The sequence below is a fragment of the Danio rerio genome, chromosome 13 (assembly GCF_049306965.1).
Source record: "Danio rerio strain Tuebingen ecotype United States chromosome 13, GRCz12tu, whole genome shotgun sequence".
Classification (NCBI taxonomy): domain Eukaryota; kingdom Metazoa; phylum Chordata; class Actinopteri; order Cypriniformes; family Danionidae; genus Danio; species Danio rerio.
Window position 1 is genome coordinate 14673445 of NC_133188.1, and position 16556 is coordinate 14690000.

The following is a 16556-nucleotide window of genomic DNA, read 5'->3' on the forward strand; positions in this document are numbered from 1 at the left end:
TTAGCTGGATTTAATTATTGATGATTTGACATTATCCAAGATAATTTCATTCTTTAAAACCCATCCGTGAGTTGTTATAGCAACAGGACTGGTAACTCAAACCTGCTCGGGAGCAGCATCTTATTTCATATAAACAGGATTAGATTGGGTCTTTTCAAGCGAAGATACTGAAAGTACACCAAATGCTGATGTTTTCTTACAGTAGTAGTTATATACACTTGAGAAAATAGTAAGTAGATATATATTTTTTCATTTTCATTTTGGCTTAGTCCCTTTATTAATCAGGAGTCGCCGCAGTGGAATGATCCATTACGCAATGGATGCCATTCCAGCTGCAACCCATCACTAGGAAACGTCCATACATGCTCATTCACACACATACACCACGGACGATTTAGCTTACCCAATGCACTTGTACCACATGTCTTTGGACTGAAAGTACTGAAAGTATTCCCCTCGGACGAATAAACACAGTTGAAAGGATGAGAATAGAAAAATCTTGCAGAGCATTGCACATTGCGTCTGCGCATCGTGAACGTATTGCTTGATGCATCACTGAGACACAGTGCGCAGCTCTCCTGTATCTGCGGACACTTCCAAAACTGAGCAGCACAAAAACCCGAAATCAGTGCATTGAGGATCTGTACAGTGTATTATTGAGCATTTTCTAATTTAAATTTCAAGCAGGCCTATTTTGTGTGCGAAGAGCAGGTAATAACATTGTCTTCAACTGTACTTCACATTAAACTATTAAATGGCTTCAGAACATTTGGGATATAGTGGGCCTACATGACACCTTTCTAGCGCCTTATAATTGGCTACCTTCATGTTGACTAGTAGATAGTTAAACATTCATTTATTCATTCATTTTCTTTTTAGCTTAGTCCCTTTATTAATCTGGGGTCACCACAGCGGAATGAATCGCCAACTTATCCAGCATACGTTTTTTACACTGCGGATGCTCTTCCAGCTGCAACCCATCCATGCACACTCTTTCACACACATACACTTCGGACAATTTAGCTTTCCCAATTCACCTGTACCGCATGTCTTTGGACTTGTGGGGCAAACCAGAGCACCCAGAGAAAACCCACAAAAACACAGGGAAAACAAACAAACTCCACACAGAAATGCCAATTGACCCAGCCGAGACTCAAACCAGCGACCATCTTGCAGTGAGGCAAAAAGTATGCAATCTGCAAAATGAATTAAAAGTACAAAGACTGTCACTGGGCAGTTCTCCCAAAGGTGTTCAAAAATAATAATTAGTATGGACTTTTTAGATACACACAATATATATATTTTAAAAGGAACAATATTTATACAGTTAAGCACTTGTTTTGGCAGCTAATATGATGGTTGAGGCTTCGCAAAAGTTGCAGACACCTTTACCAATATCAAAATGCTTTTTAAATGCAAAATAATTAAATAAATATAAAAAAAACAGTTATTCCTTACACAGTTTAAAAAACTTAAATAGGCCTAGGCTAATATAATAAAGAAAATTTGCTCTAAAATATAAAACTAAATAAATTGCTAAATACTTTTTACACATGAAAGTGTAAAGCCTTCAACCCACATAAGAGGTGGAAAGTTATTGCGTAACTTATTTAACAAACCATTTACTACAAATTTTATGTAATTTTGCACACGTGGATGATTGTATACTAATCAGATGTCATTACGCTGCTGTGCTGTCAGCCAATCATTGCATTACTGATCATGATTTTGAGGATTGATAGATCTGTCCTTCACAATACATGCAGCAATCTCAGATCAGTTCATCCATATATTTTAATCTGACTCGCGAGCTTGTTTGAAGAACCAAATTAGCCAGAGATCAGTTATCAAGATTAAAAAATCCATGATCTTTAAAATAATCAATGATTTATCAAGCATAAATAGTCCTCACTTTTGGTAACGCAATTGGATGAAGTTAATGAGCAATTTACTAACATACTAATTAACTATTACTAAATGCCTGAATAATAAGATATATAAATGTTGATTTGAACAGTTTATTAAGCATTTACTAACTCATTCTGAATGATCATTAAAAACCACCAACTATTCTTAAATAACTGGTTTGTAAATGCAATACTGAATTTGGTAATGCAAAATTTGCCATTAATAAAGTATAAAAAAGACAATCATTAAGTACATTATACATCTATGTTTAAGTCAAGAATATAGCATTTTTTGCTGTATTTAAAAACTGCTTACTCATGTCTCATGTCTTACTCATTAATGTAGAATTAATGCTTACCAACTATTTGCTAATGCTTAATAAATGCTTAATAAATGATTCATAATGTGTAGTTATAAAGTGTTACAAATAACATATTTACAAAAATATTTCAAATATTTTTTTGTGCCAGTTGACTTATTATTATTTTTTTTCAGTTCATATTAAAGGTTGTGATGAAATAAGGGATACAAATGGTGTTTAAGCACAATTAAATATGGGATTAAATCGAATAAAATGAAATATGTGAACTGGTGTCAAGGCACTTTTTGTACCGGGATCATTTCATTTGTAAAACATAAAAAATAATAATAAAATTAGAAATATGGCACAAAAAAAGTCTAGAAATATAAAAACTATACTGTTAAATTATGCAGTTTTGATTAATTTACTACAAAACACCGATTTAAACAATGACATAAGTGTAATCCTAACAGGCTCAGAAAATGTATGTTGAAATCATCCAGGGATGGAGAGTCCAATCTCCAATGGCCACCCAGAGAGTGAGCTGTTAAATAGGTCAACAATGTAGGTCAGGAGTCCTCTCTGAATAAGTGCAAAATTCAGATACTACATCTGCCAGCCCAAATTTCTTTAAAGAGAGGAAACGCAGCTTTTGTTTTTCTTTGCCACTGTTTCGCTGTCACTTCCTTACCATGTCTGTGCTAGTTAGCGTCTACATGCGTGTTGGTATACAGTACTTTCTGTGTGAGTGTGTGTGAGCAAATCTCAAGAGACAATGTCAGTTTTTGGAAGAATTACACTGTCTGTCACAAACTCAGATGCTTTCGCTCACAAACTCTATTTACAAAGAGACTAAATATATGGATGAGTCTGTCATAAAGCTGTGTCTCCTCTACATCAGCTTCAGACAGGAGACGTAACATCCCAAACACTGGGAAAGCAGCAATTAGCTCCGCCTGATGGGCACTGCTGGGAATCTTAAACACAGGCTCCCAGCAGTCTCAATAGATCTTTTCAAGGTAACATGCTTGTGTATGTTTGTGTTTCTGAATGTGTTTTTTTAGAGTGATTATTTTCCTGTCTGAGAAACCGAGGCCTGTCAGAAAGCAGAAGAGAAGTCACTCATATTCAAACGACACCTGCAGATTGCAATTTTACAAAATAGACAAAAAAGCAAATAGAAAAATCTTTGTGAAGAAAAAAAGAGCCAGTGCGCTGGAGAGAAAACACACACAGATCTGAATTTTAAAAGTGCCTATTTTAACATTTTAAAGGTTTGACAATTTGTTTTGGAGATCACCTATAATTGGCTAACATGTATAGAAGGTCAAAAGACCCTTTCAATTTTCATACATTTTACACCACCATGATTTTAAATCATTTCAATTAATCTCTTTATAAAGCTCTTTATAAAGCCCTACTTTATTGAGAGGGTGCTTTGATTGGTAAGAAGGCCCAGTCTGTTGTGACTGTTTACTGCTTACATCAAGCTAAACGTCCATTACCATATCTCTATTTTCAGAGGCTTCCTCAATTTCAAGAGATTTTACACGGTGTGTAACAATGGTGTTGACTTTACCAATTTAAAGGGATAGCTCACCACAAAGTGAAAATAACCTCATTTATTTTTCTTCAATTTTAACCCTTCTTTCTTTCTTCTATTGGACACAAAAAATGATAATTATCTTATTTTGTGTTCAACAGAAGAAAGAAAGAAGGATGCTGGTCACTGGAACTATTTTTGGTAAAATATACTGCAAAAAATCATACATATATGGAAGTCAAATGGCTCCAGTAACAACTATTTTTCAAAGTATCTTCTTTTGTATTTAGAATTTAAATTTTTGGGTGAAATATCTCTAAACCAGTTGGAAAGAGCTAGTTGAACAACTCAAACCTCCAATCATAAACATGAAATATGTTTCTCAGTTGTTTATGAAAGTTTATAAATTAACCAGGACTGTCAATGTTACATGTTAATTGACATAATAAATAATAATAATAAAAAAAAAACACATTAAATTAAGTTAAATTCTGGTGTGTAAAAATGCATTTAACACACCCACACCAGATTTACTGTACATTTACAGATTATGATGGGTATAGTGCAAGCCAACATCTTCTATTGAATGCAGTAATGTGCCCCTAAAAGACACTTCGATTGTGAATGAGTTTTTCTAATGTATAACATAAGCAATATTAATCTAGGGGTTTTTTATTTTATTTTTCAGAATAGTGTGAATACAAATGTGAACTGATATTATATATTATAGCGTATATTATTATATTGCTTATTATGTGGTAATATAGTGCTATTATTTATTTTAGACAATATTTAGTTTTTGTCAAACAAAAATATATTAGGCCACCCCAAATTTACTGTCTACAATCAAAAAATGGCATTTTGTTTTATACTAATTTCACAACTTTAATAAGTAACCAATCACATTTCTGCTGAGCTGGGACATGTACAGTAATAGCCAATCACAGACTACATTTACACATACACATTTATTGTGGACGAAAGTAAAGAGGGTTGGGGGATTGTGGAAGAAAGTGAAAGTGAACAGCGGATGGCAGATGAGGGCGGTCAGAAGGGGGATCAGTAAAATAAGCTGTCTTAAACAAATTATGCCCTGGATTTGCTATTTAAACAACATGGTGCAAAACATGAAAATTAGGGTTGCGCTGGTCTAAAATAGCAATAAATCTTGTCATACACGTCTCGCACCTTATTGTGCTGGGTGTATGACAGGGCCCTTAAAGTGTTTGAGTAATCCATAGCAGATGTTGTTCCTGTGCAGCCATTGAAAACATAAACTGACATTATGCAAATGTTCTATAGATATGCGTAAATGAGTTAAAGAATCGAAAGCAGAATGGTTGATGACACATTTAACGCACTTTAGATTCAATTCAATAAATGTTGTGAACTTCGATCTTAAAACCTTAACATTAAAAACAGCAAGCAGCTCCATTACACACTGAACGAAAGGTAGTATTATAGAAAAGGCTTAATAGCAGCAGCACTTTAAATGCGAACCTATTCCTTGGCTTCCTTGCTTTTAAAAAGAAAAGATCAGGCTCTTTACAGTGCGACCACACACACTAAGGAGATGTGTGTGTAAATAAAATGGCATATTAAAGGTTTTATCAGTGCCACAGCTCAGCGCCACAACGGACATGGCTGAGATGCTTCATTCATAGTGTGAAAAGGGTTTAACTCAGCTTGCTCGTTAAGCCTCCTTCACATCTCTAAATGCGCGCACACACACACATAGATAAACAAGGACCATTGTGTGAGAGCTGAATATAAATCAATGTGCTCAGACTGTGAAGATATGCGTTGTGTTAATGGTGCTGTGGGGCAGATTAGATTACATCAGGTCTCGCTTAACCTGATCAGAATGACGGTTTCATATGAGATGTTTGTGTAATTACTTAAGCTCACACACATTTTCTGCCCTTTTTTATTTTTTTGGGGGGAGGGTTTTGATTTGCTTCCAGGCTCAAAATGTTCTAAGATAGCATAAAAATCAAAGCAAACCACCTTATTACAGAGTCTTTTTTGCAAATGAAAGCTTTCATGCACTAAATGCGCAGTTCATGTGTACAAAGCAAATAGGAAGAGAACTGATAGTATCTCAATGAGAAAGTAATAACACATAATGTGGGCTTACTCAAAGAACATAAGGTCGCAATCATTGTGGCTTTGATAGCATGCTCCAGTCTTATCTAATCAATACTAATGCATTTAGAATGGCTTATTACAACAAATATATTTTTAGATGATCATGATCAAAAGCAATGGCTACAGTTAATGGCTCAGGAACACTGATTCCCATGGCAGAGATATATTGAGTACCTCAAAATTTTGTAGATTTTAGACTTAAAAAAAAATGATATATGTTGTTTTGTTTGTTTGTTTTTTCTCATAATGTGCCACAAACTTAAAATCACATGAATCATTTAGTCAGTTATCTTTGGTTTATTCCCTATTTCAGAGTTTGCCACTGCGGAATGAACCGACAACTATTCCAGCATATGTTTTACACAGCGGACATGTTTTCCAGCCACAACAGAGTATTGGTAAACCCCCATACACACTAATCCATACACACACACTATGGACAATTTAGTTTATTCAGTTTGCCTATACTGCATGTTTTTGGACTGTGGGGGAACCAACATTGATATAGGATCCGATTGCAGCGCATGCCCGAAACACACTTCATAGTAAAACTTACTTCAGACACCTTACCACCCAAAGCAGTGTAGTCAAACACCAGCATACTGTTCCATTCTTAACAATAACACACATTCAGTATTAATCCATACAGCAGCAAAAGCTAAACTATACTGATTCTTGACCGCTGCACATGTGTAGGAACAGCTGACGGTGGCCAAATCAAAGACAAACGGCAATGGAACACGAGCTCACAAATGCATTTAAGTCCGTAAACAAAGCTACACTTGTCGCATTCCAATGTGACATTGACGCGATGAGAATATAGTTAACTTGATACAGTACAAGTGGTTACAAGTAACACAACACAATTAAATACATAATTTGCAAGCTAGAGAAAACAAGGAGACAGCCTTTCACTTACACTTATGTGTCACGGGCCAGGTCTGATTTCATTAATTATCTTTCATTTTGGAGCTTTTCCAACTTCTAAGCTGTAACTTAGATCATTTCTATTTGCAATTATTGCTGTGGCACCCAGGGGCGTAGCACCAAATTCTGGGCCCTGTACCCTCTCAATGTCAATGGGCCCCCTACACATTTTTTTTTTTTAATTATTTGAATATAAACATGCACAAATAGTGTTTTAATCTATAATCAAATCAGATTATAATAATGACTTGTTCTTTCATTCACCACCAAATTGATGCATTTGGCCTACTTGTGCTCAAATACTTTTAAACCGTAGGCTGCATCGGGTTTGTGTACTGACATTTTGATCCATGATACTAATGCAAGTTTTGATTTTAAAACATTTATTTTTGAACAGGAGAACACGAGACAACTGTACCCTCAGAAACAAATCAAATAAGCTAAACCTGCCATAATACAAATCGTCAACTATCAAAAAATAAATAAAAGTCAAATGAGATGTAATCTACATCCCAGTAAATCCCCACTGACGAGTCTTTTGACCTCTGCATTCACATCTGCAAGACATCTTCAAGACGTTTCCTATCAGATGTGAAAAAGACTTCTATTAGACATCTTTAAGATGTTTGCGATTCAGAATGTGTGTAAAACTGATGTAAAACGGACATCATACAGACGTCTGCCAGACGTTTGTATACAGCAGGTGCTTTCCAGATCAAGAGATCTTTAACAGACATCTTGCAGACGTATACAGACACAAAATATCTAATACAATAGCATTTCAACCTTTATACCATTAAAAGGGATAAATCAAGTATATAATTTCTTATATTAGTATTACTTAATTGTTTAGATTTTTAAAAGGCACATTAACTTCTTTCACATTTACACATGAATCGATAATTGCAATGATTTGACCATAAACAGCTGAAAAAAATTATTGGAAATAAAAATTCATTTTCTGTCACAAGGGGGTGCTTTAGGAGCGCTGAAATATTATGGTTTCCCTAGTTAGGACTGTACACAAATCAGCATTATATGCGACCAAAATGGTCGCAATTTCGAGCCCTGCATTAGCAGCAGCTGTCTGGAGTTGACTATGTTAACTTTAATTAGATGTAGTTTCATAACAAGCAAACTCAGTTCACCTTTTGAAAAGAAATTCCCCTCATTCTGCCTCCTTTATTTTCCTTCCTGTCTTTCTTTTTTTGAAAGCTCGATTTGGGCTTTTTGCGCAGCATGATCAGGCTCTACTCACTGCGTTATTTGTTTGCCGCCGGCTGCCGTCTATGGGCGGACTAAACCATTTCGTCGGGGGAGGGGGGGGGGGGTTATCAATATATTTTGACATAAATAATGACATTGACATCAATTGGAGGGGCTAACTAATTCGAAGTAGGCTACAAAAAAAAAAAAAAAAAAAACTGGTGGGATTTCAAAGGGCCCTCTCCCTAGACGGGGCCCTGGGTAGTCAGGTCCACTTTCCCCCCACTACCACGCCCATGGTGGCACCTCTTGCGTGAAGTGTTATATGTTCTCAGGGCTTACCAGTACTCTGCTTTGCCCAAAGATCACATCCCCAGCCAGGGGGTTATAGTGCTTACCAACGCTCCTCCTCAGCTGCAGCAGGCTGCCTTTGTGCCTAATAAACTGGCCTTATTTTGCACGCACCCCTGGTGTATTGTCTGTCCATTTTCACAAATCTCATACATCAGTCTTTTCTGATCCTTCCTTTAATAAACGAATGAATCGACCTCTGTAATCGACCTCTGCCGAATCACTTCTTTCCCTCACACTTCCAGTAATAGCCGGGTAAGCACAGAGTCTTCTTGACTCATGACTTCAGGATCTGTTTGTCTGTTGCTGTGTTAGTGGGGCGGCACAGGTTGAAATGTTCCCGGGTTTGCGCGTGCAACAATTATGGTTCATAGTCACGTCACGGCGAAACGGCTAAAGACTCGTTATGAAGACGATTCATTCTAACAACTGTTAGTCGACTATTTTTTAGATGAATCAATAATTTTAAAAACTGTACACTATCAGATTTAAGCCTTAGCTGGATATTTCACTTCACTTAGAGCTGTTACACACTACATGGAAGGTCATTTTCGAAAACCCACAACAGAGGCTCTTTAAGAGTTTTTCCCTAAGACAAGCAAAATTATCTGCCAGTGGGGTAAGTAAAATAATCTTGTTTTCACTTTGAAATCCTAAGAAAGAAGAACTTTTTTTTGTATAAATCAAATAAATTTCATATACATACAGTGACTTAAAGGGCACATAATTTACCCTTTTTTATAATTTAATATTAATATTATGGCTCATCTGAGTGTGTCACTTTAGGTTCAGTTCAAAACACAGTTCAGATTTTTTTATTATAATGTGTTAAAAAGTCTTATCTTGGGAGCATGTACTCAGCTCGTTGTTTTAGGGGCGTGTTGCTTTACATGAAAATTAGTTTCGACTTCCCACCCAACGTAACAAGGGGGTGGGGCCAAGAGCTCCCCCGCTTTGTGTTTGGCAACAGACAGGCAGACAGAGAGAAGCAACATGATTGAGAGGACCAGCATTCAGCCGTACATGTAGGACTTGGACACCGACCAAGCAGAGAGTACAAAATCATTTGTGCCTTTGTATAGTTTTACAGCCAACTGTGTGCTAGTTTAAAGTGCCGAGCTTGTACACAGAGACTAATAACCACACACCCTGAATTAACTTTGACTGAGGCAATGGATGTGCCGCTTTGAGCCGCGGCACGGCACACCAGACACGCATATTCAGATGTCATTTAAAATGAAACTATTCAGATGGCGCTCTGTGGAGCGGCAGAAACATGAAGTGTCCCGTAACGTGGATGGGTGCCGCAGACAGCTGCCGACTTGAAGTGCCATTGTGTGTACCCTGATAGAAACCTATGTTTAAAATTCTAAAATGCATGGCGCTGCGTGGCGCGACCTGCAGGCAAGTTCATTATTTTATTTCCAATGGAGAGACGCCCACGTGAGGCAACGCGCTTGCACTTTCTAGCTGCACCTAGTTAAGATCACAGGGAGCTTCTGTGACCGCGAGAAATGCAAATGGATTAAGTTTAAGGTATACACAATGAAAAGTAAACATATTTGCAAACCTACCTAAAGTTACAAACAATAATTCCGATTACAGCGATCATGTGGTGAATGTTGATCTTGTGTTGAGCCCATTGAGCCCTACATCTAAAAATACAACAAGAGTGTTCCTTTAGTGACATCACTTTGACTCGCATGCTGAAAATGGCAAGTGGTGCTCACTGCAGAGCCATTTGGGCAGAGCAGAGCTCCAGCGAGGGGGAGTCACTAGGGGTAGGGTTAGGGGTGGGGTTGGTGTACGAATTAATACAGCTTATAGGAGGAGGAGCGAGAGCTCATGCTCCGCCTCGCTGGATCTCAGCTCTGCTCAAATGGCTCTGCAGCGAGCAGTGTCTCGAAAATGGCGGAAGTGAAACAACAAACTGAGGATATTGTGATACATGCCTGTCAATCAATATTGGTGGGCGGGAGGACCGCATTCCTACGTCAAGTTACGGTCGCTCTGAAAACCGTTTCAATTGGTCCACTGTTTTCATGTTGTTAAATTAAAAAAAAAAAGGACTGGGTGTGTTTATATCACACCGGTATGACGGTCTATACACTATAATACCTACACACACGTGTGTCCAAACCGCTTGAAAAGTAGATTTTTCACCATAGGTGCCCTTTAATACAATTCTATAGCTCTTGTACAACTATAATTTAGACTCAACATTGCATATCTTGGTAATGTGACTATTGCGAAGGCACACATTACAATATCATTGCTGAAACGATAAATTGTGCAGCCCTAGCCCAACATTAAATTTCTATACAGAGAGGTCATGTTTTGATCTTCGAATGGTCTTGCACAGCCATGTGATGCAATTTCACAGGTCAAAGTTTACCATGCTTGAACTTTACCACGCAGCGAACTGTGAAACGGGGTTTCCGCTCGTACATGTGCACTCAGTTTCACATTAATTCGGATGTACAAAGAGAATATGCGTAGGATTCAGCGTACGCAGTGTTTCATATAAGTTCATATGAGTAAGAATTTTAATAATAGTGGCCCCATCTATTTTAAACCTTTTGCAGTCCTGTCAAGAAATTTCAATTGATTTATTGAAAACTCTTTATATTCTGACTCTAGAAAATCTGTATTTTTTTTTACAACTTTCAAGGAATTTAGTTCTTTTGACCACTGCAGTGGGTTGCACAATCGCCTCAAAGCAAGAAGGCCACTGGTTCGAGCCCCAGCTGGTTCAGTTGGCGTTTCTGTGTGGAGTTTGTTCTCCCAGTGCTTGCATGGATTTCTTACAAGTGCTCCGGTTTCCCCTAAAAGACTAAAGACATATGGTATAGGTGAACTGGGTAAGCTAAATTGTAGTGTATGTGTGTGTGTGTATGGATGTTGCCCAGTGATGGGTTGCAGTTGGAAGGGCATCTGCTGCGTAAAACATATGCTGGATAAGTTGGCGGTTCATACCACTGTGGTGACCCCAGATTATTAAAAGGACGAAAAGAAAATGAATAAATGAATGACAACTGCAGTGCCACGTTCAATGAAGATAGGAAGAGTGTTACCATCACTAAAGGTTTTATTATTTGGTTGCCCTAAGCCTTTTAGGGCAGATTTGTGAGGGTTGTACATTCTAAAACTTATAATATGGCTTCAGCTCTATATGCTTAAACCCCTAAAGAATATGTTTTCAGCTTATGTTTGAACAGAATCCACCTATTTCACCCTCAGAATAAACTGACTCTGAATCATTGGCCAATTTACTAATTTCAACAACAACTATATATTTTATTTCACACATATTCTGTTTGGCGTTGATTAAGAAGTGCTTCTGCTTTACTCATGTGGCCTAAAAAAAAAAAAAAAACAAGAAGGCTGGGAAAGCCTTTTCCCTAATGAGTAATTTTTACCATTCTGATTTGGGTATCGCCCCAGATTTACCTCATGTGGGTCAGCACAGTGGAAAAGATTCAAATTAATTTCTAAGTAGCAAGTCTGAGCCTCGTCGCATTAATTTTTACAATCTTTCAGACAGGAGTGCTCCTCTGGACGTCTCTCTCCCAGCAGCTAGGAGCCTTGTGCTCGCTCTCCACCATTGCACATTGGTTCTGGCAGGTGTCTTCTTTTGTATGGCAGTCCATGGTATTCATTTTTCATATTACGCTCGGTTTGTAATTTCTTTTCCTACCCACTTCATTTCGCTCAGTGAGTGATTCAGTCTCTTTAGCCCCGTATGCTGCCCTCTGGATTATAAAATGAAAATGCATAACGGAAATATTGAATTTAGGCAAACTCTGTCAATCTGTTTTTCACACCCTTTCAATATCTCTAGCTCTCTGTCTCGATCTGTCAAATATGGATGCTGGCAATCTTTCTACCTCGCGGAGGACACCCACAGAGACAGAAGCTGATTCCTGTCTCTGGCAATGATGTGGAAGCAGGTTTGTGAGTGTGTGTTTGTGAGAAACACACACAAACTTATGTGTGTACAGACAGAGCGAGTCCTTGTTGTAATGTTGTCCTACTCCAAGAGTAAAAAGCCAATGCATCTAACTAATATGTTCAAGTTAACTGCCATGTTTCTCTAAATGCTGTGGGTTTTTTGTTAAGAAAATGAGAACGTTTAACCAAATCCACAAAATGAGTCACAGCGGGCGTTTTAAAGGATACAAGTGTGTTAAAACCGAAATTGCAGGGATTTAAATAACCACACAGAGCTGTTTGTTTGTGTCAGAGCTGGGGCCCGGTGGGTAGTTCTTTTATGACACATAAAAAGAGCTGTTGTGTTCATGAAGACGCAGATTTGAATGTCCCAATCCAATCTCCCTCACTCTATGCTTTCATGTTCTCTCTTTTTTGTTGCTGTGGTAAACACAAGAGCAAAGTGGCAACTTTTTTGAATGCTTGAGGCTTTGAGTGTTTCCAAGATTTAACTTGTCCAGGAACTGCTTGGTCACTGCTTGATTTTGATATTTGTTGTCATACGAGTATTAAAATTAAAAACAATTTGAGATTGCATTGCAAATTATTTGACTGCACTTTGATTTTCTTCAAGCCATTTAGAGGCTCATAATGTCTTGCGCATTCAAAGAAAGCAGACTACTGTAGTTTGTATGATTATACATAATTATACTGCAATAAGATGGATCAGAGGCTAGTTATTACAATTTGCACTGGGATCAAATCACAAAAAAATAAATTAATTACTTTTATTGTCCAAAGATGACTGTTTATTTATTTTCACAAACAAAGAAATCTCTATTTTCACTAGTTTAATTTTTTGGTTTTGGCTCAGTTCCTTTATTTATCAGGAGTCGCCACAGCAGAATGAATCGCCAACTTATCCAGCATTTTTTTGCACAGCGGATGCCCTTCCATCTGCAACCCATCACTGGGAAACACCCATACACTCTCACATTCACACACACAGACTATGGACAATTTAGCTTACCCAGTTCACCTATAGTGCATGTCTTTGGACTATGGGGGAAACCGGAGCACCCAGAGGAAACCCACATGAACACGGGGAGAACATGCAAACTCCACACAGAAACGGCAACTAAGGCTCTTAAAACTAGCAACCTTCTTGCTGTAAGGCGACATCACTACCCATTGTGCCACTAAACCTCTATTTTGACATCTGCAATAAAGCCTGAGAACAATTAGGTCTTGTTTTGTCTAACTTAAGGAGAGGGGTCTGGCTGCAGACTCACTGCAGATGCAATCTGAGCTGCATCCAATGCTTTTTAATGTGCTCACCTAACCCCATCCCTAACCCTACCCATTACAGTGACATCACAAGCTCCATTGAGAGCAGTGTCTGACATTGCAAATACGAGCAAATCAATCTCAGCTTGCATCAAAGGCTGCATCCAGATACTATTGAACTTTAGTTTAAGCTGTGACTGATGCTTATGTTTGAAATAAGATGGTCACTTGCTGTACTACATGTAATATTACCGACACACAAACACACAAATAAAAACTGTTATTCTTTACTCAATGTTGCACACCTGCATGACAGTACCAGGGCTCAACAATAAGGACTGCCCGATAGCCCGGGGCCAGCATGCGAGGCATTTGGGACAGTAGACAGGATTGTTACTGGTCCGATCTCTGCTGCCTTGTCACAAAAGTTCAATTTGTCTGCGACTATTTGTCAGTTGCGTATCAATACAGTCTTAGACTCGAGAAACAGTTTTTGCTTTTAAGCCTTTAAATGCTATCTTCTCGGTGATATCGTAAACACCATATAGCTTTTCTGATTACATGTTGTAGGTTGTTTTTTTTGTAACCTGGTAAAAACATCAGGGGCCTCATGTATCAACGCTGCGTACGCACAAAAACTTTGCGTACGCCAGGTTTCACGCTCAGAATCGCTCACGTTTGGATTTACTAACGATGAACTGAACGTAGGAATGTGCGCAGCTTCACGGCAGCTTTCTGGCTGGCGTACGCACATTTTTTGTGCGTGTCTGTTTTATTTCTATTGGCGACTCCTAGAGGCAGTTGTGTTAAATTCCTCTCTACAAAGTGTCTGAGCCTTGTAATGGCAGCTGTATGAGACGGGTTCATCTAGTAGGTAAGTAAGGTTTCCACACCATACAGTTGACCAGCTAAAAATTAAAGCACAATTTGCAGCAGTCGCCTGTTTTCCCAATGTAATCTGAGCAATCTACCGCACGCACATTGCTATAAAGACACTATCTGAAGATGAATTTGCATGCGTAAATCAGAAACATTTCCATTCAATAAATGTGCAAATAAAATATGATGCACAAACTTATTGATGATTCTTACTTGTCTTTCTCGTGATAAATAGTGGGCAAAATCTGATATGTAGCGGGGAAAAAGAAGAAGAAAGAGTTCATCAGACGCTGGATTCGAGCCGAGTTTAAACTCGAACGTGTCAATACATGATCACATGCGTCTTACGAGGTGTGCCACTGAGACTGCTAAGGGTGCTGTAACATTTTACAGATATAAACCACACTATTCCTTTTTTTAATGCACTCAGTGCGATGTTCAGACCCAACTGTGTTAACCGCATCAGCTAAACTCTCCCACTCTATTTTTTTTCTTTTGTTGTTAATTCCGGAGAACAAACTTGCAAAGAACACAGCTTTTCTCCGGTCTACCTCCGAAAGCAGCACCTCCATTTCACATTCTGTTCAAAGTTTCTCTTTTTGCTTGATTTTGCCATTGCTTTTTCGTTGGGTTTTTCCATTAGCATAGTCATTAGCATATTCATACGGGGTAGGAGGCAGGGAGGGGTTTTGTGCTCGTGCATGTTGCGCTCAGTTTCACGTTCATTCGGATGTACAAAAGAATATGCGTGAGATTCGGCGTACGCAGTGTTTCATACATCTGAATTTTTTATGCGTACGCACATTTACAGCTTTGTGCGTACGCAATGTTTTAGTAAGATTTCCATGCAAGTCTTCGTACATGAGGCCCCAGTACAGCAAAGTGATGGCAACATCAAATTTTTTAGATTTTTTGAAAACATTTTTGACACAATATTAAAAACGTGTCTAAGAAATAACTAATTACTTTTTTTTTTTTTTTTTTTTTGGTGGGGCCAGTGAAAATATTGGTAGGGCAAGTGAAAATCTGAACCGCTTAAAAAATCCTTAGCGTTAAATCCTGGGTACATTTTCATGCACTCCAACAATTTGACTTCAATATGATTAACGGAATACTCTGATTAAGAGTCTACGAAGTAAACAGCCCTTTTTGATTAATTTGATCTGATTAAGGTCATAATCGAACTAAACAGAAATCTAATTAAGACATGTGGAGTATGCCGATTTAGTTCCATTATTGAAGTGGAGAACAGACATGTAAACACCACAATCAAACTATTACCATCATATGTTTTTGCGACAGGGATTTTCATATACACAATGGCTGTTCGACACTATTCTCTGCATCTATCAAGTCAGCACCAGAACCACAGACATTAACCATTCAGCATGTGGTATCAATTGTTTCACCAGTCCTTAATGCGTACTCGCATTCAATACCTCAGTTTGTTATTGGAGCATGAAAGAAATGTCCCTGAATGAAAAGTGAGTGCTAAACTGCACTTAAAGTTAAACAACTAAAAATTAATAAAATTACATGAAACTCCTGAGGAAAGTTGGATATTGTGGTGACGCAATAATCGATCTATGTGCTGCAACATATAAAACGGTATAATGAAAGGAACATTTCAAAAGAAACTTATATAAACACCCTAATCATATTATTGTCTTAATCAGATTAAGGCAAATAATTACTTATGTTAAAGTAAATGTAGTCACGGCCTTCTGTGAATAATATTTAATTATATTTTGTGAAATTTCCTGTTCTCTCATACAATGGAAGTCAATAAAAAACAGTTCTCATGATATGACCAATATCCTTCTTAATATCTTTATTTTGTGTTCCAAAGGCAAAAAATAAATCAGAACCAGAAATATTATGTTTAAAAATTACAATGCAAGTCTAAATGAATTTAAGTGCATTATTGTGTGATTCTGGTTCGTTTATGTGCATGTTGCAATGTATTTAGCAGTGTGATTTGAGCTGTAAGTTCCAAAAAAAAGTGCATGAGAGGCTTGTTGTCCCAATATTTACAGTTTAAAGGGCACCTATGGTGAAAAATCTACTTTTCAAGCT

At 37.7% G+C, this 16556-nt stretch overlaps 1 protein-coding gene and 1 long non-coding RNA gene across 4 annotated transcripts in view; one reads left to right on the plus strand and one right to left on the minus strand.

Moving 5' to 3' along the window:
* Positions 1-16556, minus strand: part of gfra4a (GDNF family receptor alpha 4a) — a 292438-nt gene that overhangs the window by 78794 nt on the left and 197088 nt on the right.
* LOC141377158 (uncharacterized) overlaps positions 14984-16556 on the plus strand; it is a 4262-nt gene continuing 2689 nt past the window's right edge. Inside the window, exon 1 of the long non-coding RNA XR_012389217.1 lies at positions 14984-16556. This exon is cut by the window's right edge and continues 103 nt beyond it. This is a non-coding gene — a long non-coding RNA (uncharacterized lncRNA).